The sequence below is a fragment of the Emydura macquarii genome, unplaced genomic scaffold (genome assembly GCF_026122565.2).
Source record: "Emydura macquarii macquarii isolate MOO-44397 ecotype Brisbane River unplaced genomic scaffold, CSIRO-AGI_Emac_v2 contig_383, whole genome shotgun sequence".
NCBI lineage: Eukaryota > Metazoa > Chordata > Testudines > Chelidae > Emydura > Emydura macquarii.
Genome location: NW_027130520.1, coordinates 2,369,566 through 2,396,982, shown reverse-complemented (window position 1 = coordinate 2,396,982; position 27,417 = coordinate 2,369,566). Strand labels below are relative to the sequence as shown.

General features: G+C 41.3%; 1 pseudogene; it reads left to right on the top strand.

Annotated features, from left to right (window-relative positions):
* Positions 1–27,417, top strand: part of LOC137145421 (DNA repair and recombination protein RAD54B-like) — a 102,276-nt pseudogene that overhangs the window by 72,281 nt on the left and 2,578 nt on the right.

Here is a 27,417-nt window from a genome sequence, read left to right as displayed (position 1 = left end):
AACTACTATAGTCAATCCCAAAGGTGGATGTTTGTAGTAAGTGGTGGGTGAAGTATCTTATATATATGAAATTTGTAAAGCACTTCTGAATCCTTTAGGATGTGAGGGGGTGTTTTTATTAATTTTTTTTATCATTTACATCAACACTGTGTCTAGGCACTCATAAGTAATAGTAGCATCTGTTGCTGTTTGTATCCTTTGTCTAGGAATGACCAATATGTTAAATAGATTTCAATAACTGCTGAAAATTGCTAACAAATAGTTATTTGTTATAGTTACCTTGGAAAAACAATACTACTACTTTAGAAAGTAAACAAATTATTTCTTACCACATCTGTGTATGTTTTGAAATTTAAGATTCTTTAGTTACGCCACATCCAACTCCAAATCGCCAGTGGATGCTCAGTAAGGCTGATTTATCTGTGGTAGATGTAGTTGTGGATCCTTACCTTGTAAATCATCTTTGCCCACATCAGAAAGAAGAAATTGTATTCCTGTACAAGTGTCTGATGGGAATGAGGTAGGAGAATAACTGTCCTGTTAATTTTAACTCTGGTAATTTTTAGCTTGTTTAAAACAAACAAACAAACACAGAGAAACTGAGATGCATTCTGTATATCTATGTTAGAAGGCAATGGTTGAATTATCCTATAAACCATCTGACCCAAGCCCAAAGTGCGGTGCTGGTTCATACTTCAGAAATTTACAATGAAACACAAAGATACCTCAATATACCACTCTGTTGAAAAATTACTATACTACTTTTACGCTAGTTATGTCAGCCTTTTATCTCTTAGGGTGCTCAAGGTATGTGTTAATGTGCTCTAACATAAACCACTTAATCATTTTTAATAAAAGAATTCAACTAAGATCTCTAATTCTGGATGATCAGTATGTTAATCTAGTAATGAACATGGGTTTCACACAGGCATGTACAACTTTTTGGTTTAACTGAATGAAAAACTACATCAGCTCATACTAGTAGGAATAAATAGGTTTTATATATTTTAAATAAAACCACACCTCCCTAAGACCAGAATGCAAGTAGTTCCAGGATGTCCTTTACATTACTATGTTGTAATTATTTCTTACAGGGTAGGTGGCAGATTTGGAGCTATTCTTGGTGATGAAAGGGGTTTAGGAAAAACATTGCAATGCGTTTCGCTTGTCTGGACTCTCCTACATCAGGGGCTCTATGGAAGCAAACCCATAATAAAGCAGGCATTAATTGTCACCCCTGGGCGTCTAGTGAAGAACTGAAAAAAAGAATTTCAGAAATGACTGGGAAGTGAAAGGATCGAAGTGTTTACAATAGATCAGGTGAGATTTATATTAAAAAAGGTAAACCTTGGCTCAAAATGAGAAGGAAAAAAAACCCCATTCCAAATAAGCTATTTTTAACAAGCAAATATTTGTCTACAGTGTTTGCAACCCAAACATTGCAGGAGTGAAATGTATGCATGAAAACCAAAAGTGAAATTGACTAGAAACTGACTACTGTACTTTAATTGTCCAGGTCTAGAATAATGCAAAGAATAAAGAAGGGAAAAGTGAAAGAGTGAAAAGAAAACTTAAAAAAAATTATTATTATTACTCGGTGATGTTGGTAACAACCGTATGGTAATTTATTTTCAAAAATACCTTTTTAAACCTGATAAGTAAATTAAGGTGAAGTAACAGAGAGACTGCTGCCTTCTAAATCTGACCTAATATTTGTTGTGAATAGATTAACAATTAGGCCTTGTCTACATTTAAATGTTAAGTTGACATAGCTAAGGCGTTTAGGGGTGTGAAAGATTCACTACAGCAGCATACCTGCAGTGCCATAGCTTTGCTGTTATAGTACGCATAGTATAGACATGGCCTTAGACACTTCCTCATTGACAGTCTTTCTTTGTGCTCTGTATGAAATAATGACTCTTTCAGATTAAATGAAAGCTCTTTTTACAAGTCTTTTTATATGTTTTAAAACTATACATCATCCCCCCTCCCCCACCCCTGCGTGTACCTCTTTTGCTTTTTCTACACATTTGGCATACAGTCCTGCTAAGTTGCTGAACTTCCACCAAGGCCAATCTAGATGTCTATTTAACTCATTTAACCCTCTTTGCTTCCATTGCTTTCCTTAGTGAAACTTATTTCAAGATGTGGAACTGAAGTGCGTGGACTGGGCAGAAATTGTCTGTGTGGGCAGTAACTCAATTTGAGCAAAGTAGATGATCAGCTGTTTTAGTTATTGAGAGAGCAGCTTTGGTGCAAAAAAGATTCAGTGTAATACAAAATAAAATGTTTACCTAAAGAGATACTTAGGAGTCATCACATATTTTCTCTCAGTTGTTTGAGGTGTTTTATACTACTAATGCTGGGGGGGGGAAATATTGAACTTATTGGCAATTAATGTGACCCAAAGTGACAACAACATATTTTTCTTTTCATTTAAATCCTTCTCATCTTATTTATCTGTTTGAAGCCAAAGGGATTTGAGAACACTCAGTGGTTTGTAAGACTGGGCCCCTAAAAAGCAAAGAAAACATAGACATGCAAAAGTGAGATAGCAATACAAGTTGCCTACAATATAATGAGGTATTTCAAATAATAATTTCCTGTGTATCTTATAAGCAAACGTGGCAATTACCATAGTATTATTTATTCAGTATAACAAGTTAACATAAAAGTGCTTGTCTCAGCCTTTTTTACTTTTTGCATATAAAATAATAAATTCAAACAGTTACCAGACATGTTTTCCTTACCTGTACATGGAAACATTCAGCACTGCCCTTGACCCTTCAGTAATAAAATTTAAAAACAAGTACATTAATTTCTACTTAATGTTAAAACTTGATCATATTTCAGTTCTGTTAAATCACAAATGTCACATACTCATCTTTGTCAAAATGAAAGCTGTATCTTTAAAGGTTGTATTTTATAGCCAAGCAGATTTCATTAATCCATGTTACTGGTATATGAAATATAAACTTGAGGGAGTATTGTCATTATCTATTTCCAAAATACTACTACTTTAAGAAGCAAAATGTCTACAAGAAAGAGAAATAATGAAAGTTTGTGCTACTTGAGTCACTGAGATGTTTATCATTTACACTTCACTGAAATCAGTGGAAGATTTCTATTGACTTCAATGGCCATTGAACCGTTGCTAAGAGATGTGTGTTCACAGTACAGTAGTGGGAACCAGGAACTGTGCACATCTCATACTAACTGGCAATTGTTCCATCTGTGGTTTTGGGCAAGTCACTTAAACTTTTCATCTCAGTGTTTGCATCTGTAAAGTGGGGGTTTACCAGGGTAGCCACCTACTTGCCTCAGGCCTTTCTGTAGCCTGTCCCTGGTTCCTCTCTTTAGATCCCCTTAAGACTATTACATAGTCTTTCTTGTGGCTAACACATACACACACACACACACCCCATTTGGGGTAACCAACCCCACATAATAGGTCCTCAAAATAAAGTTTATTATTACAACCCAAAAGTTAATATTAAGCCCTGGCTCTTCTACCACACATGGAACTCTTCTTCTTTCCCAGTCTACTCTTCATAAAGCTGCTACGTCTAGCCTTATAGATGGAGCTCTGCCTTCTGGTTCTGGTTTCCTTCTCCTGTCAGCATCTCCCCTCTTCAGAGAGAGAAGGCAGCATGTATACGGCCTACGCTTAAAGGGACAGTATGTTCCATTACAGGGGGTTATAACATTTCTCTACCTTACAGAAGAGTTGAGAGGATGAATGAATGTTTTTAAATTATTTCAAAGAGTGTTGTTAATTCCATAGCTCATCTTCATATACCCATTATATTTGACCATAGCGAAGCATATGATAGGGTATGTAATAGGTAAATAGAGTTCTTAACTCAGTGGATCAGCTCACTTGGATCCAGACTGAGTTTTCTGTCTTTGGTAACTGAGCTTTGACTAGAAGGGAAAAGCATAATTTTTAAAATTCTGGAGAGGTTGATGGAGCTTCAATCTTCAGCGTATGGGTTGGAGCTGTGTCCTTTGTAGTTGTAGAAGACCAGCAAGGAAGTACTGGGCCTAACTCATGGTGGAGATTATCATCACCTCTCTCTAGGAAGAAAGAATTTTGGCTTCCTTTAAGAAAACATTTGTTAGGGCTTTACTGAAGAAACCATCCATTCATTGCTTTGGGCCATCTTAATGATCATCCCATATCCTCAAACATCCCTTTTTGGGGAGAGCTCATTGGAAAATGTATTGACCTTTCAAGTCATGCTGCAAGACTCATCTGTTGGGTTTTCAAGAAGAAAGGTGCACTGAGCATTTGAGGTGGTTGATTGTGGGATATGATGAGTACTAGTTAGAAGTAGTAGTATAGTTAATATTAACTGCTAAATAAGCTATCTGGGATATAAGGTAGACTATTCTATTAAGCGGCTTTTGGGCAAAAGAGTCTCTTCTTGCAATGATATTAGTCCATATATTTTTATGAATATTTGACATATAGCGATCATAAGCCTTTGACTAGTCTATGGCATGTCTGGATGGTCCAATAGGACAAAAAAGATTTCAATGGACAATTAAAGGTATGGTGCAACTGTTTAAATAAAAAGGTGTGTCGTTGTTCTGTGTGTGCAAATGTGACTACTTTTAACTATCTCAGCTGGCAAAAACTTTTTCTTGTATTACATTGAACTTTTGATTATTTTAATGCCCCAGTGCTGCTCTCAATATCTAAAACATCTGATTTCCCACACTGGTCAGACTCCATTACCATCACACAGGCACTTTGTATCATGTTGCTTTTCTTTATTTCTATACCTTGAAATAAGTAACTAAGAAAAGTGACCAAAACAAAGAGTAAACATGAGCTAAACAGAAATATTGATGCTGTTTGAAGGAAAAAGGCATTAAGAATTCAAAAAAATAGGCTGCATGGCGTTTTCCTGACTGTCAGTAAAAGATTTTAGGATAGATTCTCTGCTGGATACAGCAGAGCCGGAATGTTGTCAAGGGTCCCCAAGGGTTATGGATCCCTGCGTCTCAGTTCCAAGTTCTAGGCCACCCTAACTTGTGTGTGCTGGTTATGCTCTCCTAGAGCTATGTGACTCATAATAGAGGGAACACTGTGATGGAACTGAAACTACAAGGAGAATTTTAGGTAAACCGAATATGGCAAACTTATTATGAGATCACAGCATAAACTGGTGTCTGCTGCACCTTGTGATCCCACCATAAATGGACTAGGAGTCACTTGAGCATTTTCATGATCTCCATTATAATTATCTATTTGAAATTTACCCACAACACCAAGGCTAAGTAGCTATTACAGTGTGTCTGTAGTTTTCACCTTCATAATAATATACCTAAGGGGACTTGGGTACTGGAAGAACAACGAGCTGCCCAGCAGTGTGGTAGTAGTATTCTGTATTGCCATGATGGATTCCTATATTTATTTTGTAAATTAAGAGGGAAGAAGTAGTCCAAGCACTTGGGATAGGTGGGGAATGGTTCATGTCATGCAACAGAAATTCCTCCAGAAACTAGAGAATCAGGAAACAGGATTGATGAGCTCCAAAGAGAGTTGGCTGTGTGATACAACTATTATTTATGCCCTCTAGGATAAAGTAGAAGAGTTCATCAATTCCCCACTTCATTCAGTTCTGATAATCAGTTATGAGATGCTGCTGCACTCCTTGGACCAAATTCAAACTATAGAATTTAACCTCCTTATCTGCAATGAGGAGTATTGTTTGAAAAAGAGCTCCATTAAAACAACTACAGCCCTCGTCAGTCTGTCCTGTGAGAAATGAATTATCTTGACTGGTTAGTATATTACAGATAGTCTATTTTATAGTAAGGCTAAAAGCGCTAACTTTTGTGAGTATGTGAAAGAAAATTGCAAGCTGTGCAAGTATGAACATTTTGGCAACAATGAGCATAAACTCTGGCAAGTCAAGTTTAAAAGTATAATTAGGGAGGCCAGAAAATAATTTGAGAGAAACTAATGTGGTAAAGTCAGGCCAGATGGCTACAAAAGGATATGACTATTTGTGAGCTGGGAAGTGCGCCCCCCCCACTGCTAAAGGCCTCTGCCCCGGTGGGGGGGAGGAGTCACTGAACCCTGGACACAACCGATTGCGTGGGACAAAGAATGAAAAAAGGAGCGGGCATGGGGGTCAGAGGGTCAAATGGAGGGAACCAGAACGGGACACCGAGCAGAGAACCCTGGACAATGCCCATTGCTTCCAGAAGGTGTCAAGGGAGCTAGCGGATGCTGTCCAGAGGAACTCTGCCCAGATGCGTGAGTGAATAGAGGAACAGAAGTAGGCCCCACAGTCGCAGAACGCCCCTCCCCCACCCCCTCCGCCACCCCGCAGCCAACCTCCTCTCCCTGGTCTTTTAGATGGCCATTTGGGCCAAGGCTAGGAGGAGGTTGACGAGGAGGTCCCGCATCTTTGTGGGGCCATGGATGGGGTGTGCATATAAAAACAAGTGTGAGGAGAAGTGCAGCCAGAACCTCAGCAGGAGGTTCTGGAGGAGCTGGAACAGGTGCCATAGCCTGGCGCACTCGAGATAAGTGTGCGCCAGGGTCTCCCTCATGCCGTAAAAGGGACAGGTGTCAGGGCGAGGGGTGAACTATGCCAAGAACATGCCTGTGCTCACAGCTCAGTGAAGGAGCCGCCAACTGATGTCCCCGGCGGGCCATGGGGTCAAGGTGGAGTAAAGTCTGGCCCACTGGGGGTCCTCGCCCTCCACAGGTGGCAACAGGTCCTGCCATTTGGTGTCAGGGTGGGACATGAGGGCGAGGAAGTGAAGGGTGTGGAGCACAAGTATGTAGAGATGGTTCCTCGGCACGGTTCGAAAGAAGACTGGCTGCAGGTCCTGCAGCCGGCTTGGTGTGGGGGGAGAGGGCGGCTGGGGGGCCTTGTGGGGTCGGGGCCTGATGGAAAGCACCGGTGGGCTGAGACTGAGGGGGGTGCGGGGAGCGCCCTCTCGCAAGACCCACTTGAGGTAGACCCGAGCAGCGGGGGGCAAGGCTGCCTTCAGCTCCTGAAGTACGCGCCGGGGGTTCGAAGGGTGGAGAGCCCCATACACCGAGCCAGAGCCTGCAGATCCATCTAGTCCCCCCGGTCGTAGTCCAGGAGATCTCTGATCTTGGTGACTCCTGCCAGGACCAATCTCCGTCGCACCGCGGGGGACTCTGCCACCTGCAAACGCAGTTGGGGGTTGTGTAGCAGGGGCTCCGCGAGGAGACCCTCCCCCTCGGTAACTGCAAGGGGCCTGGAGGAGGTCCTGGTAGAAGACCGGCAGCTTGGAGAGGTCTCGCGGAAGACCTCCTGGATGGAGATAGAAGAGCTGCCGGTCATATTGGAGCCCTCGGAGGTGGCGGAGGAAGGTGTGTGCCAAGTGACTCCATGCCAGACTACCTGCACTATAAAGGAGCCTCTGCAGGGCCTGGAGATGGACAGTGTGGACCTGGCTGTAGATACAGCACAGGCCCTGCCCTCCCTCCTCCAGGGGAAGACTCAGGATCCCTGCAGAGACCCAGTGCAGTCCTGGGCAAAAGAACTCCAGAACTGGCTTCTGGAGGTGGGCCAGGAAGCTTGGGGTCGGGACCAGGGTGTTGAGCTGGTGCCAGAGCATGGACAGGACTAGCTGGTTGAGCACCAGTGCCCACCCCCAAAGGGAGAGGCACCAGAGCAGTCCCATCCATCTCCACAACTGCGCAGACATCCTGACCTCCAAATCTTGCCAGTTCTCCGCTGGGAGGGATGGGTCACGTGGGCTGGCTTGAGTGGGGGAACATTTAGTATATTTTGTGACATCAGTATGTCAGAATCATGATAATTTGTGTGAGATATCATGTCTTGTACTGTTAGGAGGGATATATCGTGCTGAGTAAGATAATAATACTTATGTTCATGTATTATATGTAAAATGGAAGTTATGGATGTATTTGATATTTCTGTATGTCAGGTTGGGCTGGCTGGGACAAACCCCAGACAGAGAGGTGGCAAGACAATAGCCTACTTAATGGCCCATTAAGACACTCAGAGGCAAGGGGCCCAGGAAGAAACCACAGGCATACCTGAAAAGTACCAGGATTGGCCCATGTGACTCTGGACTCCATTTTAATTCTTGTGACTTTCCACAGGTGGCATGGCCCGGGACAGAGGGTATATAAGATTAAACCACAGAATCCATTTTGTCTATGTTCCTGTCCAGCTGCAGACACACACCCATCTCTGGATCAATTCATCTTGCAACTGAACTGAAGGACTTAGATCCATCCAGATGCTGGATGTGTACCAGAGGGAACTATACAAGCCTGCAACTCCACATTTCTTCCAGAAACCTGATGTATATGGACTTTCAATCATTTGTATGTATCTGATTTGCTTTAACCCTTTAACATTTCTCTCATGGTTTCTTTCTTTCTTTTTACAATAAACCTTTAGTTTTAGTTACTAAAGGATTGGCTGGCAGCGTGGTATTTTAGGTAAGATCCAAACTTATATTGAACTGGTGCTGTGGCTGACCCCTTGGGGTCAGAGAGTACCTTTTTAGTAAAGAGCAGAGGGTTTGAGTAACTGGTCTCTTTACTGGACCTAGTGCTGATTTGGGAGCCAGGAACTGGAGTGCAGTAAAGGGGGCTGTGGTCATTTGTGGACTGGCTTCTTCATAACCAGTGTGGGGAAATCAGAAGCAGTTCGTGGCTGGTTGGGAAGCCGGGCTTCAGTGTCACCCACCAGTGCTGGGAGAATCTGCTCTCCTTCTGCAGCCTGCCCTGATCTTGGCATTCTCAGGTGGCTACCCTGGGCACGGACAGGTCACAGTGGCGTAGTTGGCAGAATCCACAGAACCAGAACATTTGGGTTTTGGATCAGAACCTCACACTGTTCCAAATTTTGAAATTCGTTATTGAGAATGTTAAAGATTAAAGTTAGTCAGAATGAGTGATTCACGATCAAACAAACCAATCAAGCTGCAAGCCTTGAGAGAGAGGGAGCATCTGCAGCATGAGGAGAAACTCAGAAGGCTGAGACTAGAAGCCGAGAAAAGACTTTTCAAATATAAATGTGAACTCCAAAGGAAATATGAGGCTGAAGAGAGAGCTAGAGAAAAAGCTCATCAGGAACGAATGAAGGCATATCAAAAACAGACAAAAGCAGCCAAAATTCAACTCCAGATTCTGAAAAAGCAGAAATTGTATCCTTCTGGAAGCCCAGCTTCTCTTAACAGCAATTGGGAAAAAATCTCTCCAGTTTGTAGCGATGTTGATGTGTTTAATACTGATATGGTAAATATATATAACCAGGTTAATGTCATGCAGCCCCAGAGGGAGTATAAATGTAAGTCTCCTGTGTTACCTGTAATCAACAGGAAGTTTTGTGAAGGGGGGTGCATGACTGTGAGGAGTTGTCTGTGTCTAGCCAGGTATGCTGTGACAAGGAAGAAAATGTCTCTAGCCTTGGGATTGTAGAAAATAGCAGCTTGTATGTTCAGAACAGCAGTTTATGTGCTGGGAGAGAAAAAATCTCCAGTGTTCTGTCTGTGGAGCAGGCAGAGGGAGCCTTGCAGCTTATGCTGGTGGAGGATTTGTCAGTTGGACCAGAGAGAATTCTGGATTCAACTGAGACCCAGGAAGGAAGTGTTCCTAAACCTGTGTCTGTTGGGGGTGATGGCTTGCCCATGGGGGAAGTTACCCCAGTCCCCAAAGGTTTGTCTGGGAACAGCCATGTGGGCTGGGACAAAGGGGAAGAAATCTCAAATTGTTTGAGTGTTATAAGTAGCAGTTTATCTGCTGGGGGGCAAGTAATCCCTAAAGTACTGTTCAGCTTATGCTGGTGCGGAATTTATCAGTTGATATACCAGAAGTGGTTCTGGATTCAACTGAGACCCAGGAAGGAAAGGTTCCTAAGCCTGTGTTGGTTGCGGGTAGTAACTTGCCCAGGGGGGAAACTGCTCCGGTCCCCGAAAGTTTGTCTGAGAACAGCCATGTGGGCTGGGACAAAGGAGGAAAAGTTTCAGATAGATAATAAGACAGAAAATATCATAATGCTGCTATATAAATCCATGTTATGCCCACACCTTGAATACTGTGTGCAGTTCTTGTGACCCAATCTCAAGAAAAGGTAGATTAGACCTGGAAGATGTACAGAGAAGAGCAAGAAAAATTATTAGGATTATGGAAAAGCTTCTATATATATGAGGAGAGATTAAAATGACTGAAATTTTTCAGTTTAGGAGAAAGACAACTAAGGGAGGCATATGATAGAGGTCTTAAAACATCATGAATGGTGAGGAGAAAGTGAATAAAGAAGTATTATTTATCCCTTCACGTAACACAAGAATCAGGGGTCATCCAGTGAAATTAGGAGAGCAGCAGATTTAAAACGAATATAAGTAAGTACTTCTTCTCTAGAGAACTTTTAATGTATGTCAGCAGGGTCCACATGGTCCAATTAGTGAGCGACACACAGGTATACATTGGAATGTACACACTGGCTTGTGTGGATTAATGCCCTGTGTAGATGAGTCCTAAGAGTGCCCACACAAAGGGGCCTGCACCAATGAAAGTAAATCAGTTTCCTCCCTGCTTTAGTTAAATCATACAACTTTTTTGGGTAGACAAGACCTGGACTCTGATCCCTGGCTGGAAACACTGCTCTGGCTCTGGGTGATTAACCATTGGAACAAATTACCAAGAGAATGATTTAAAGTGATGTCTTTAAATCAAGACTGGCTACCTTTCTGGGAGATATGCTTTAGTCAAACATGAGTTATTAGGGTCAATACAGGAGTCAAACCAGATGATTTAATGGTCCCATGTAGCCTTAAAATCCATGAAACTATGAATCTATTAATGTTGCATTCTAGTTACTTCTTATAATTGATGCGTGCAGCAACAATGATTACACACCAGAAATTCCTCCACTTTCCTAATGGTCCCTAACATTCTGTTAGCTTTTGTGACTGCTGCTGCAAATTGAGCAGATGTTTTCAGAGAACTATCCAGAATAACTCAAATAACTCTTCAGTGATTTAACAGCTAATTTAGACTGAATAGTGTGGAGAAAGTGAATAAGGAAGTATAATTTTGTATACACTTTTGTATACAATTTTTGTATAAATTGGAATTATATTCAATAATGTGCATTATTTCATTTATCAGTATTGAATTTCATCTGCCATTTTGTTGCCCAGTCATCCAGTTTTGTGAGATCCGTTTGTTACTTTTTACTTTACAATAAAAAGTAAAAAACGGATCTCAATAAAAAGTAGGTTTGGAGGGACTATCATTGCATCGTGGGACCTTTGTAGGAGGGAGAATTAAAATTTAAAGAAGATTTAAAAATATTTCTGGTTTCTTTGTTCTTTTGTATTGTGTTAAATTGTCTGCGTAGAGAAGCCCTTCTACTATACTAATAGCTATAACCCAACTTGTTGCAGGAGATACTCCTGTATTTGTTCAAAATAAGAATAACCTTGGAAATGAAACTACAGTTTTCACTTTTTTTCCCCTAGGAAATACAAAATTTGAAACAGAACAAATAGTTGTTCTTTGAGTACTGGTCCCAATGTGTATTCCATGCGTGGATAGTGTGGAGGACCCGAAACTCAGGGGTCCTTACTAACATGTCCGTTGCCTAGCGGATGGTCCAGAATAAGCCAAACAACAGATTAGCAAAGTCAGAGTTTATTCTTTACGTAAAGAAAGTGGTCCCTTCATATGTAAGGGGCGACAACTTAATACTAAATTCTAACAGCTTCGCACAAACCAGTCTTTATACGTCACAGTTTCCATGGTCATACATACTAAAAAAACTACTTATCTAGGAATTTTCTTAGCTCAGTATTTGCAACTTTCCTTATCCAAGTTACAAGGTCCTTCTCTGCATTCCATCCCTGCTGGCGTCTAGGCCTCTTAACTATTTTGTTAACCCTTAACATTCTAAGATTTAAACTTCTGCTAGAAAGGCACTTTCCATCTCAGGCTTTTACAGCCATTACTAAAGATCAGTTCTCAGCAGAAACAGAGACCCCTTCGTCTTTTCCCTTCACAGTAGACATTCAGTCCATGTGCCTAAGACCAGAGATTTCTAGAAAGTAGTGTCCATTGGTCACCAGCAACCATTCCACCAACATGCAAGAGGGTGGATAAAAAATGTTACGTTCCCTCTAAGGTTATGGAATTTCTTTTTACCCACCTTCTGTCCTAACTCCTTCATTATAAAGGCGCGAAATCAATAGAGCAAACAGCCCCAATATTAGTCTACACCACAGGATAAAGACTGGAAAAGGCTATTTGTGTGCAAAGTGTATTCATCTGCTACGTTACAACTATGTGTAGCGAAGTACGCTGCACTGCTCTCAAATTTATCACTACAGCAATTACTCAAATCATGGAATTTATTGATTATATTCTGGAAGAGAGTAGTTCCGATCGCTCACAAACACAGGTCATCTCATGGCTAGAACTGCCTTACAGACTTCCCTCGACATGACTGACAAAGCCATGAGAACAACAGCTATAACTGTGGTAATGGACAGAGCATTGTGGGTCCATTCTGCAGACTTGCCGAAAGATTTACAGTCCATAATAGAAGACCTCCTCTTCGATAGGTGAAACTCTGCTGCAAAAAACTAACTAGGTTCTCTATACCAGGAATGACTCACGAGCCACACTACACACACTTGCTATTGACACATCTGCAACAAGGAGAAAACAGTATAGGTATCAGCCATATCAATGCAGGTACCAACAGTACACCCACATAACAAAGACATTATGAACCACAGCATTACAAACAAAGATAGTGGCAGACCCATCAACAAACCTCAACATTGCAACCGTCATCCACAAAACAACAATTCTGAAATCTTGGTCGAGGGTCTGAATGACCTCCCTCATCACCCAGTGCTAATGTCACTGACTATCGAGTTTGGACATTGACTACGCCCTTTCTGTCACAAGCACCTATTACTTCTACTTCTAGGTACTGTAGAACATGTACCCCCAGAACACAGAAGGAAGGGTTTTTACTCCCTAGTACTTTTTGCCCAAAAGAAAAACGGGGGATGGAGACCCATTTTTGACCTCAGAAGGCTCAACAAGTTTGTGAAAGTGTGACCATACTGAATCAGTGTACTATCTATTATAATACCAGGACTGGAACAGGGGAAATGTTTTCAGCACTCGACCTACAAGATGCTATCTCTATGTAACAATTCACCCAGCACACAAAAGATTCCTCAGATTCGCACTGGGGGACAACCACTACCAATAAAAGGTACTGCCCTTCAGCTGTCCCACAGTACCAAGGACTTTTTCAAACATGCTTGCTGTTGTGGAAACACGTCTACACAGGCAAGAGGTAATATTCCTGTATCTAGACCACTGCCTGATAAAAGCACACTATCAAGCACAAGCTATTCAAGTTACTCAACAAACAATGTTGCTCTTTCAAGACCTAGGACTAAAAATAAACAAAGAAAAGTCCACTTTGAATCCAGTACAACTGGAATTCATAGGAGCACACGTGGACTCAGTAACTGACAGGGCATTGCTACTGGAGAACAGGTTTCTTGCCATAATCAATTTAATATCATTGGTGAAGAACAGCTCGAACATAACTGCACACACGTCTCCAACTCTCAGGACATGTGGCGGCTACTACATTTGTAGTGCAACACACAAGCCTACACATACACTGCCTACTGGAGTGACTCTCAACTGTCTACAAACCACACAAACACGGCCTGAACAAAAAACTTATAATGCCAAACACTCTTTACAATCGTGGATACAACCCACCAACATGCGGGCAGGAATCCCATTCTCACAGGAACCACCCTTGGTTATGATTACCATAGATGCATCCTTAATCAGATGGGGGGGTGCACCTATGGAATCATACAATTTAGGGCCAGTGGCCCCAAACTGAAACACACCTCCACATAAACCTATTAGAACACTGCGCAGTATGCAACACATGTACTCATTTCCTCCCACTCATAAAAAACAGGACAATAAGAGTGATGACAGACAACATCGCATGAATATTTTATATAAATTGACAGGGAAGAGCATGATCCCACTCCCTATGCACCAAGGCAATGAAACTATGGAACTGCTGCATCTGACACAAAATCAATATATCAGCCGTGTATTTTCCAGGATCCCAGAACATGACACTGGATACCTTTCAGCAGACAGTTTGGTCGAAATCACGAATGGAACTAAACAGCATGATCCTGCAACACATTTTTCAACAATGGGGTCACCCAACCATCAACCTCTTTTCGACACCACAGAATCACAATTATCCCCACTTCTGCTTGAGAGCAGGTCTGGGACTCGGATCAAAGTGGGATGCATTTTTCCTCATTTGGAACATAGACCTCCTTTATAGCTACCTACCCATTCCAATAATAGTCAGCGCCATCCACAGAATACCTATCGACAGGGCAAGGGTAATACTGATAGCACCCAAATGGCCCAGACAAGCCTGGTATTCTTACCTACTCCAGATGTCGGTATGCACACCAATCAGTCTTCTATAGCACAACAACCTTTTATCCCAAGACAACGGTCAGATTCTCCATGCAAATGTAGAGACGCTTCACCTGAAAGCCTTGCTCCTACATGGTTCCGTCCTGAAGAACTAAATGGTTCAGAAGTTAAGCATATACTAAATAGCAGAAAACCTACAACATGAAAGACTTATTTTCAAAATGGCTTAGATTCAACATATGGTGTAAAGACAAACACATTACCGCTGCATCTGCACCAATCCCAGACATGCTTGAATAGATCCTAGAACTAAAGAAATCAGGCCTTTCAATGAGCTCGATCAAAGTTCACTTGGCGGCTATCACCGCTTCCACCATAAAATCGACGACACCACACTGTTTGCACACCAACAGTTAAACGCTTCATGGACATTCAGAATGTATTCCTGACATACATGCATGCACAATACCATGGGATTTGAACCTAGTCCTGCGAGATATTACCAAGCCTACATTCGAGCCCTTAGCAATGTGCTCACTTATGCATATGTCCATGAAGGTGGCATTTTTAGAGGCCATTACATTGTCCCGTCATGTGGGAGAAATCAGGGCATTCATGGTGTACCCACCTTATACCGTTTTTCACAAGGACAAAGTCACTCTGAGATCTCATCCAAAATTTATACCAAAAATCATCACAGCTTTTCACATAAATCAGCTGATCCACTTACCTACATTCTTCACCAAACCTGACGATAGCGCATAAGATGCATCATTACCTACATTAGATGTCAGAGGTACACTAGCTTTCTATCTAGACAGAACAAAGCCCTTCAGAATATCCTCTAAACTCTTTGTATCCAAGGCATAGCCATTTCCACATAGAGATTATCTAAATGACTCTCAGGGTGTATTCATTTATGTTACCAACAAAAATACATGTAAGCCCCCCAAGGGGTCAAAACATATTCCACCAGAGCACTGTCTACATCTATAGCATTCCTTAATAACATACCAATCGTAGACATATGTAGAGCAGCTACTTGGGCCTCGGCACATACTTTCACAAAACATTATGCCATTGATCTGGCTCCCAGATTGGATGCATTGATAGGCCTAACCATACTGTTGTCTATTCACCCAAGTAACTCTGAAGTCCCTTCCATCCAGTTAGGGGCACTCCTCTAAAGTCACCTGAAGTGGAACACCGACAGGGACACCACTTGAAAAAGAAGAGAAAGTTAATCACCTTGTGCAGTAACTGAGGTTCTTCGAGAAGTGTGTCCCTGTGGTTGCTCCACTACCCACCCTCCTCCCCTCGAATATGGAATTCAAAATAAGGACTCCAAGGTAAAGAAGGAACAGAGGGAGTCTGGTCGTGCATGCACTGAGGGAGGCGCCAACGGCACCGTGAGACAGAGATAATGCATACGCAAACCAGATGAGCACTGCTGATAAAAATCTCTGATTGAGGATGTGAGGACACACCAACACCTGAAGTGGAGCACCCACAGATACACATCCTGAAGAATCTCAGTTACTGCACAGGGTGTGTAATCTTCTCATTCCTGACAGGTGTTTGTTTAATCTGTTCTTAGAAGCCTCCAGTGATGGAGATTTCACAACCTCCTTAGGCAGTTTGTTCCAGTGCTTAACTACTCTGAGAGTTAGGAAGTTTTTCCTAATGTCCAACCTAAACCTGTTTTGCTGCAATTTAAGACCATTGGTTTTTTTTCCCTATCCTCAGAGATTAAAGAGAATTTTTCATCCTTTTTCTTGTAACAACCTTTTATATACTTAAAAACTGTTATCATGTCCCCCCTCAGTCTTCTCTTCTCCAGACTAAACAAACCCAGTGTTTTCAATTTTTCTTTATAGGTCATATTTTTTATACCTTTAATCATTTTTAGACAGTTAATCATTTAATCAAAGAGCTAAATAAAAAAACAAGGCAAAACAAGATTACAAATTAATGACTAGTTCAGTCACAGTAACTAGAACTAGATATTCAATCTAATCAGGATACAAAGTTAATTAAGAACTTCAAAATTCTTAATTAATCAAGTACTGAGCATATATTATATAGGAATGTAACATCTACCTTTGCATGTATTATTGTCAACTTTAAACTCTGTCATGTTCAGAAATCATACTTACTATAAGTTTCAAGAAAAAATTCTTAAATGAAAAGTACATATTGAATTATTTTTTCTTCATTTAGGTACTCCAATACAAAATGACCTGCAAGAATTTTATGCATTAATAGAGTTTGTAAATCCAGGAATATGTGGTTCTTTGCTCACATATAGAAAAATACATGAGGGCCTTCAGCAACAAAGGTATGTCATTTAAAAACAAGAACTTAGTCATAGAACATAATTCATAAGAAGAGTTAGAAAATTCATATTCTTGAGAATTAAATGTAATTTAGACTATTTTTCTTCTTGAATGCATAAATTATGGTTGAGATTTTCAAACAAGCCTAATTTTCTTTGGCTCCTCTGAAAATCCCAGCACCAAAACATCAGTAAGTTCATGTAATATTCACAATCTGTTTTCTCTGTGCATTTCTTTCTTTTATGTGAGGCAAGGTGGGTTAGGTAATATCTTTTACTGGACCAAGTTCTGTTAGTGAGCGACACAACCTTTCAAACAAACAGAGCTCTTCCTCAGGTCTGGGAAAGAAGTGTCAGCTAAATTCGAGATCAGATAGTTTAGCATAAGTAGTTAGCACATATTCTAAGGGATCATTCAAGGTGAAGTGGCCAGTTAACACCCCTGTAGTCATAGGACAAAAAGGGGGGTTAGTGGATTGTTTAATAAGCCATAAATCCTATATTTTATTACAACAGGCAAATAGTGGTTTATTACAACCATCTGTAACCCACTAGTCCCCTTTTTTGTCCTATGACTTAGGACATGGTTGTTAAATAGCCAGTTCACCTTGAATGGTTCCTTAGAGTATGTGCTAACTACTTATGGTAACTATCTGTTTGATGTGGTATTTAGCCTTGACAGTTTGAGTACCTTTTCCAGACCTGAAGAAGACCTCTGTGGCTATGTCTACAGGGCAGTGTAAGCCTAGGGTTAGTGGGACTTGAGTCAGCTGACCTGCTTCAAGGAACCTTGGGCTGGAGTGTCTACATTGCATTTTAAACATGGGGTTCGAACCCATGCTTGAACCTAGGGCTCTGGTGTTCACACTGCAGTGCACAGACTCCAGTCAAAGCAAACATATCCCGAAGTGCCTCCCTCCACATGTTGATATTCTAGCCCTAGGAACATAGTGCACTGTGGGGAAACCCTATCACCCATCCTATTTCCTAACTCTGGTGGTGCTATTGGTGAGACCCAGGTGCTCATAAGGAGCACATGAGTACATAAATCACATAATTAGTTTTTTTGGTGGCTGTCTTAGAAGAATGATGGCAGTGTGAGAAGGCTTTATACTGAGCTACTAACTAATGTGAGACTTGTGTTTTCCAGTCACATTGGCAGGAAAATGTTCATGTGCACCTGTTCTGAGGACATCAGTCTCTAGGGCTGTCAAACTATTAAAATGAAACTTTGCAATATTTAATTTTAAAAATGGGAAGTTCAATAAAGGTGTTTTTCTTTGTTTTTTTATTTATTTTTGTCTGTTGTGAAGTTTGACATAAAATGAAGGTATCAGAGGAAAAACCACATACACCCCAGCCTGACTATGGAGCAGTGAAATACATCCCCAAGGCTTGGGGTGCTATGTGCTCCAGCACCCCCCAGGGATCTCTTATCTCTCCTCCTGCCACACTCTGAGAAGGAGAGATAAGGGATCCTTGAGAGGCTGCAGAGACATTTTGGGGCTGGCTCCCACTCACCGCCCTCACAGTGCATGCAACCCGGGCACCTCTGCACATTCAGCCCCAGGCAGAGCAGAGCGGAGCGGGGACCAAGCACCGCCGTGTAGGGAGGAGGAGCGGCTAAGCTCCTGGCTCAGCACAGCCAGGGCAGGGATGACCCGCAACATCCCAGGAACCACCTCCACCTGTCAGCTTTGCTCCTTACTCTAGGCAACCTCCACACAGCGAGGAGCAGCCATAGCAGGAAGGGGACGTGTGCTTGGCCAGGCAGTAATGGCACTTCCGGCCACTGTGCTGACTGCCTGCACTGCTGCTCCTCTCCCACGAAGAACTCGGGGATACATTCAGAGGACTTATATTCTGAGATCAGCGTCAAGCCAGAGCTGCATGCGCACAAGAAAGCAATAGGACTTAGACCCTAGATCCCAGCTTAATGTGAGTTCAGACCTTCCAGCCCAGCAGGGATCTGGGACCCTGGCTCTGAACCCTAGGCTAGCACATTTGCAGTGTGGATACAAGGGGGGTTTAGCTTGAACCTGGGTTCAGATCCGGGATTAAATTTCTGTGTAGACATATCCTGCGTAGCTCAAAAGCTTGTCTCTCTCACCAATAGAAGCTGGTCCAGTAAAAAGATATTTCCTCACCTACTTGTCTCTCTAATACCGTGGGACCAACATGACTACAACAACACTTTCTTTTATGTGTTCAGACTCTGTGACCCCCAATTCAGTGTTTCCCAGACTGGGACATAGGACCTGGGGTTACCAAACTAGATGGGCGGGGTGGGCATTGTAATTTGGTGTAGGACAGGTATGGTAACAAAGACGTCTCAGCCTCTTATTTGAAATTAGAATTTAATGCTGTTATTAATTATATTGTAATTATTTAACTTTTAAAAGTTTATATAAATGTTGAGATTTTATTGAATAATTTAGTTTGTGGGTTATTGACTAGATAATGATCTCAGGTGATAGGAGCGACCAATCTAAACAGTTGTTTAAAAATTCACTCCAATTAATTGAATGCTTAGCACATATAATATTGTTTCACCACTGTGAAAAAGGTTAAATTTATTTCCTCGTAGTGCTGCATAAATTTGTCTTGCAAAACCACACAAAAATGATCACTTTCATGCCATCTTCTCAGCCTGGTCTCCCACCATGGTAGCAGCCTGGCAGGAAGTGGACTGTGTGATTGGATGGAAAAGGGAGAGGACATATCATATAGTGACATGAGGGGAAGAATGGAGATGAAGCACTTGGAGGCATTGAATGGACAGGTGTACTACTTCACTTGTAACGTTTTGAGGAGGTTCTCATGGCAGTTGTCTTGCATTGCTATACAGTTCCTACTTTGTGCAGTAATGGAGTTCCACTCTGTCAGGGTTTGGGAGTCTGAGGTCTGGTTTACACTACAAACCTGTATTGGTATAACTCCATCACTTGGGGGTGTGAAAAAGCCACACCCCTCAGCGATATAGTTATACTGACTTAATCCCCCGTGTAGACAGCCCTATGTCGGCAGGAGAAGTTCTCCTGCTGACAGAGCTACTGCCTCTCACAACATAGCATCTTCATTAAAGAACTACAGTGGTTCCCTTGGTAGTTTGTTCCAATAAGTGCAGCTACACCTATGCAGCATTTTAAGTATAGACATGCTCTGAGATGGCAGTCATTTCCTTTATTTCTTCTGAGACAGTGTTTCAACTCCTTCTGCCACTGTCTGCCCATCCCACATCTTAGGAGCTGTCATTCATTTATCAATTCTGCATAGAACTGTAGAATTCAGTGCAGCTTTCCTGCATAAATCAGGAACCTTGCCACATAAAATGAGTCTATAGTGATTCATAATGCATTAGGTATTGCCTAGGTTAAGAGTTTAAAAGCTCCTATGACAAACCAAATACACTGATATTAATTAAAAAGTAGCTGATCATTAAAACCTTGTGTCAGAAAATGATATACATACAAACTGTGTTCACTCCTGTCTGATGAAGAATCATATAGCAAAGAAGTGTGGTGTAACTGAATATGTTTGTGAAGTCATCTCTAATCCTCTGCTTTGTCATATTAGGAAGAAAAGGAGTTAGGAGAGAAAAGAGCAGCAGAACTCATTCAACTTACTGAACTATGTATTCTTAGAAGAGCACAAGAAATCATAAACAAATTTCTCCCACCAAAAATAGAGCATACTTTTCTGTCGACCAATGGCCTTACAGCTTGAACTCTATCGAAAACTGCTTAGTTCTCGAGTCGTTAGATCCTGCCTACAAGGGGTACTAGAAAATAGCCCACATCTGACATGTATAGGAGCTTTGAAAAAACTCTGCAGCCATCCCTGCCTTCTGTTTAAAGCCATAAAGGTATTTACTGTATTTTGCTTAAACACAAATAATTAGACAATCGTACATAATAAAAGTCATTAAAATGAGTTACGGTTAAAAACTGTATCAGTGGAGTTCAACAAATGCCCTCCCAAAATGATGTGTTTTAGAGCTTTTAAAAAACTTGAACATTAGAAAGTCTGGAAATGAACAATTAAAGATCCAGCCAATTCCCCACTGCTATTCAATATTTCCTCATCCTTTATTGCCTCCATTGACTTCCCTGCACACTCAGCCTCATTTACCCCCTGAAAATTTGTAAAAATCTAACAAACTTCAACATAACAAATGAGTAGTTTATAAAAAACATTTTTTCCAAAGGCATACATTTTGAATGATTTGCAGAGTTAACTATAGAATGAGTACTCCATAAGTTCTTTCCATCTGGCTCCTGCTGAAACTTCCATGTCTACTAACCTGCATAACATGCAGAAGTTATCTGCACCTATCTCTTCACCCTCCTTTCCTGATGCTCCATTCCTACAAAGTTATGTGGAAGTTGGAAGCCACAGGCTATATGCCAGAGATCTTGGAGGTCTTTTCCATCTCCAATTTCTGTGGTATCTAACCATGTTTCATATTACTGACATATGAAGAGGCGTTGCATTATAGTCAAGAACATATACATTTGTTCTGAGGTCCAGCAGGAGGTGAGAAGCAGACCTGTTGAAAGCCTCTGGGTGAAGATAGTAAGAGGAAAAAATGGGAAATGTTGTGGTAGGGGTCTACTATAGACCAGATTCACCAGATCAGGAGGAGGAGGTGAAAGGCATTTCTAGAATGAATAACAGAAGTATGCAAAATACAAGACCTGGAAGTAACGGGAGACTTTTGCTACTCAGATGTCTGTTGGAAAAGTAATATGGGAAAACAAAGATTCTCCAATTGGAATGTATTAGGAACAATTTCTTGTGTCTGAATGTGAAGGAAGTGACCAGAAGGGCAGACGTTTTAAACTTGGTTCTGACAAACAGGGAGGAATCGGTTGTGAATCTGAAGGTGGAAGGTAATTTGGATGAAAGTAATCATGTAATGATAGATTTCATAATTCTACAGAAAGGGAGGAGTGGGAGCTGCAGAACAAGGACAATACACTTAAAAAAAGCAGATTTGAACAAACTCAGAATTGGTAGGTGAAGTCCCAAGAGAAGAAAATGTAAGGGAAAAAAGAGTTCTGGAGGCCTGGCAGTTTCTCAGAGAGATAATAAGCACAACAGCAAACTATCCTGATGTGAAGGAAAGAGGGTGAATAGTAAGACGATAATATGGCTCCATCAGGAACCCTTTAATGACCTGAAAATCAAAAAGGAATCCTAGAAAAAGTAGAAACATAGAAAAACTGCTAAGGATGAGAATCGAATAATAACACAAGCACGGAGGGACAAAATAAGAAAGACTAAAGCACATAATTATACCTAGCAAGGGACATAAAAGACAATAAGAAGTTTTGTAAATACACTGAGTAAAGGAAGGACAAAAGAACGTGTTCGGTCCTCTACTTAGTAGGGGAAGGAAACTCATAATACATGACTTCAAAAGGCTGAGGTGTTGAATGCCTATGTTGCATCAATCATCTCTAAAAAGAGGTAAATTGTGACTAGATACCTAACACAATTAATATTAACCACAACGGGGAAGGAATGCAAGCCAAAATAGGGAAAGAATAAGTTTTATTTAGATAAGTTAGAGGTATTCAAGGTAGCAAGGTCTGATGAAATTCACCCTTGCGTTTGTAAGGAACTATGTTGAAGCATTCTCGGAATCATTCGCGATTATATTTGAGAACTCATAGAAGATGGGTGAAATCCCAGAAGACTGGAGAAGAGCAAACATAGTGCTTATTTTTAAAAAGGGGTACAAAGAGGACTCGGAATTATAGGCCGGTCAACCTCACTTTGATACCCAGAAAGCTATTGGAACAAGTTATTAAACAATCTATTTGTAAGCAACTACACTGCCTCTTTCATTGTGTTTAGTATCACACTGTAGAAGACTTTCCCTACAACAGAGAGTAAGTAATGTAACTTCTCTTCATTTGTTAGACTCAGTAAGATCACCCTTTTTTGATGTTCTGACAATGATTCCATGTTTCCACTGTTTAGGAGGGATCTCTTTTTTTCCAAATTTCATTAACCAGTTCTGTCCATTTCATTAGGATGGTGTTATCAAGTACTTGCAGCATTTCTGCTGTAATTTGATCATCTCCCATAGATGACCCATAGATCCCATAGATCTCCCATAGCTTTTTGACTGCAGGTTGTACTTTGACATTTCTTGAACCGATGTTACTCTCAAGTTGACCAGGTTCACATGTTTAATCAAAATCTGATATTAGGGGAGGCTGGGGCTACTGAGAACATATTTTAAATGCTCTGTCCTTCTGTTTCTCTGTTCTACCTCAGTTGTAGATTTTTCCATCTTTGCTTTTTACTGGTCCATATCCTGTTTTGAAATTTCCACACAGGGTATAGTTACTGGGAAAATGGCTCTGTGGTTTCCTATAATAGCAGCAGCTTCAGCTTCAACTGCTTGGTCTTCAACATATCTCCACTCCTTTGTCTTTTCTAGTTGTTCATTGATCTTAGCATTCAGGAGTTTTCCTTTCAATACTTTTCTTTCCTTTTGATGAGATGTCACATCTCTTGGCTTAGCCAGTACTTGCTCTGTGTTGATGACATCTATCTGCAACTGCTGCAGCTTGAATCACATTGTCTCTGAGCACTGCCCATTTTTCTTCAGGACCAATCAGTGCCTTGCCTTTCTCTGCCTCTGACAGAGCCTCAAATCTGTTCTGTAGTTGAAGTTCAAATTTCTCGCAGAAAAAAAGGCTAGATTCAGGCCCAAGAGATCCTGTGTAGATCAGATAGTCACACTAAAGATCATCATAGAAGGATGTACAGAATGTCATGCTCCCCTCTTCATCAATTTAATTGATTTTCAAAAGGCATTTGACAGCCTGCATAGACAGATGTATATTCTGGAATATTATCCCGTGCTACGGAATCCCAGCTAAAGTTGTCAGTATCATCAAGGCAATGTACAGAGATGTGAAGTGCTCTGTGAGGGTGAACAGCCAGACAGCAGAGTGGTTCGGTATGGAGACTGACATGAAACAGGACTGCATTTTATCTCTACTGTTGTTTGGCATGGGGATAGACTGAATAATGAAGGAATGTGTTAGCAATGCAAACACCAGTGTAGAATGGGTAGATGGCAAATGCCTAGAAGACTTAGACTTTTTCTAATGATATTGCACTACTGAGTGATGCTCCGTCAGGAATCAGGGCCTGCAGCAAAGCCAGTCTCCTGGCAACCTAATGAGCACAGTTTGTCTGCTGTATGCTGCCTGACTGGCTACATTAACTGATGGGTGGGAAGAGTCAGCAGACCAGCTCTTAAGCCCAGCAGCAGCTGTAGTTTGGCAGTTGCTCAAAACATCCACCCATGGCTTGGCTTGCCTTGCCTGCTCCCAGCCTTGCTCCTGCTTTGTTCCGGCCTTGGACCCAAGTAACTTGGCTGTGACCCTCAGCTCCGATTCCTGACTTCTGACTTCAGCTTTGATTCTTAGCTCTGGCATCTGGCTTCTGACTCCAGTTCTGACCCTCGGCTCCTATTACTCGCTACAGCATCCTTCTCTAACCACTAGACCTGACTCTTGCTCTAAGCAGTGCACATGACTGCCCATGTCCCACTCTATGAAAATTTGAGCAGTGCAAAAAACACAAAAATAAGGAAATTAGAAATGACACAGTGAGCATGGAGCTTATGAAGGCCAGTATCTCTCTGACGGAGCTAGTGGGAGCCCTGCAGATACAGAACATGGTCCTGCAAACTCAAGATGTGCATGCCACCTTCAGCTCTGACCCTTGCTCTCTGTGAGCACAGGCTCCCACTGCCTGACGGGTTCAATGACAATCATGACAAATTTTAAGGATTTCTAAAAATCATCGGCACCTATCCTCACAGTTGTACCTCATTGACCAACCCTGGGTGGGACTGATCATCAGCCTGCTTGCTGGCGAGGCCTTGGCTTGGCCTCTCCACTCCTGGAAAAATCAGGCCTGCTTCTAGGACAATTTGAGGACTCTGATGAAGCTCTGCTGGTGATCTTAGATGACCCAAGTCATGAGCGGACAGTCAGATCTATGCTTCAGGTATAGCAGCAGAACTGCCAACCAGTTGTAAATATGCAGTGGAGTTTTGATACTAGGTAGTAGATACCAAGTGGAAAGATGCTGCCAAATGTTGTTATTTTTTGCTTGGCCTAGACAACATTAAAGATGAACTGACACAGGAGGAATCCCTGTCCAGCCTGGATGCCTTAGTCAACCTATGTATCAAGGTCCATGACCACCTCATCAAACACCATCAAGAAAAAAGATGGTCCTCCTGGCTCCCTCCAGCCCTGGCCCCCTCTTCACTAGTCCCTGCTCTAAATCCCAAACCTGTGCAAGTCAGTCAAGTCTGGCACTGCATTAGAGCCAATGACGTGAGGTTATCAGCCAGGTGACTTGTTTGGTCATTAAAATTTGTATGCTGGTTCTTGGTCTTGTCTTTCTCTGATGCTTTCTGTAATCATAATGAAATATTGACCACGCTTTCTTTCATTCAAGTGTTTTTTCAAAAAGTCATTCAGCTACCACACACAAATCTTTTTTAAAAGGGAAAAGAATGTAATCCAACTCGTGATGAATATGAGGAATCCAATCTTTATGAAGGTTTATGAGATTTTCCCACAAAATTATACCTCCACCGCTTTCATTGAGACTGACTCAGGAAAATTACAGGTGCTGGAAAAGCTGTTGGCAGCGATCTGTGAACTCAGCCCTTCTGAAAGGTGAGAGAGAAAGAAAGATAGGAGAAAAGTATTAGGTACTTATGAATTTAGACAGTCCCTCTGATTATCCCATTTTCTGTTTTCACACAAACATGAAGCCAAAGTATTCATCCTGAGGGCTCTGCCACTCTAGCACAGCTACCAAATTTACTCATTCATTACATACAGGTATTATACTCTATGGCTGTGCCTCTTGTTTAAATTGTTAACGTAGGAATTACAGCTGGTGGACACTTATCCAAGTTTCTGTTTCTTCTGGACAAATACCTGGTGTTTTTCTTTGGTGTTTTTCCCATGCTGAGCTCTACCAACTAAGCAGATGTCTCACACTGATATTACTGTTCTGTGACATACTGCCTGTTCCTTGCATAGACATGGCAGCACTTTGTATCCCCTTGGGGCAATTGTTTAGTGTGCTCAATATTTTAAAATGTTACATATTTTTTAATTAGTGGACTGTGAGCTTTCTCCTGTATAGTTTATGATTAGCTGTCATTCAGTGTTTGCCTTTTAAACCATTTCAGGAGAGGTCAGCTGTCTAAAAGTGTTTTTCAAAACTGTGTTACTATAAGAAAACACAATTGTGCAATAACTCTACATTCATTTGGCATTACAATGTATTTGCTGTATATAAACCCAAGTCCAATCCTTTCAAAATGTATTTATCCTATTTAGAAACAGAAAACCAGGGTATAGTTTTGATTTTACTACATTTTGGGAATATTTTGGTTTGCAACCCTAGTACCTAGGGTAGTTCAGCTCCAGATCATACTATTCCAGCAAAATTACTTTAATGCACAAATGGTTGCAGGCTCATTTTCATTTCTTTAAAAATTGTTAAACTTGGAGACCTTTGCCAGTTTTTTCCACAATCCACCCTTCCTTCTCCACATCTTTGTTTTTAATTTTAATTTAAGGTATTTTTTATTGTTTTCAATATGTGACCACCTTTATAATCTAAGTCCTGTTCACAGAACCCCACTTATATCCTCCAGGCAGAGCTTGCAGTAAGTCCTCCAAGTGGTTAATATTTATTTGTGGCTGATGTTAGACCTCGGCCTCTTTCCTCACTCAGTATAATCTTCCCCAGAGATTAAAGAGAAAGAGACACTCCAAGTTCGCATATTTCTGAAACTAAGTGATTATGGAGTGATAAGTGTATGAGAAAAAACATTGATGTAGTAGAAGTAACTGGGAGGTCAAAAGTTCAAAAGACCAGGAGATTAAGTTTAGCACAAATATCTGTAATATTTACAAAGTCCTTTGCCCTCCTTTTTCCCTCATCCCATTTTATCCAAAGCCCAGTTTGGGAAGGAGATAATTTTCTTCAGATAAATGCCCCCAATTTAGCCCATCTCTATGTAATTCTATTCCTATTCAGAAACCTCCCAAACTGTATGGTGATGTTCACAATAGCTTTTTCTTTGTGTAGTCATATACATTATTTAGTATCTGTGGCAATACCCTCCTCAAATGCATATAGTTCTTGTTATAAGATCAAGTTTGTGTAAGTAGAAATTTTATAATCCTATCTCTATGGTTGGTCCTGTTTCTCCATTAAGCAAAATCCTGTTGAAAAATAACTTTAGTCCTCGTCTACACTTACCTGTTGATTCGTCGGCAGTCGACAGGAGTTATGCAAACTACGCAGAGTAGCTTGCCTAACTCCCGTCAACTGCTGTGCTTCTGTTCTGTGCAGTGTCTTCTGTGTTCCCATCAACATAGCGCTACACTACTTCAGGTGGTTTAACTAGGTTGACTTCTGGATCGATTGAGCGGGTCTTCACTGACTGCTCAATCGATCCAGAAAGTTGATCTGACGGCAGCTACTTTGCCGCCATCAGTATAGACACACCCTCTATAATTACTTA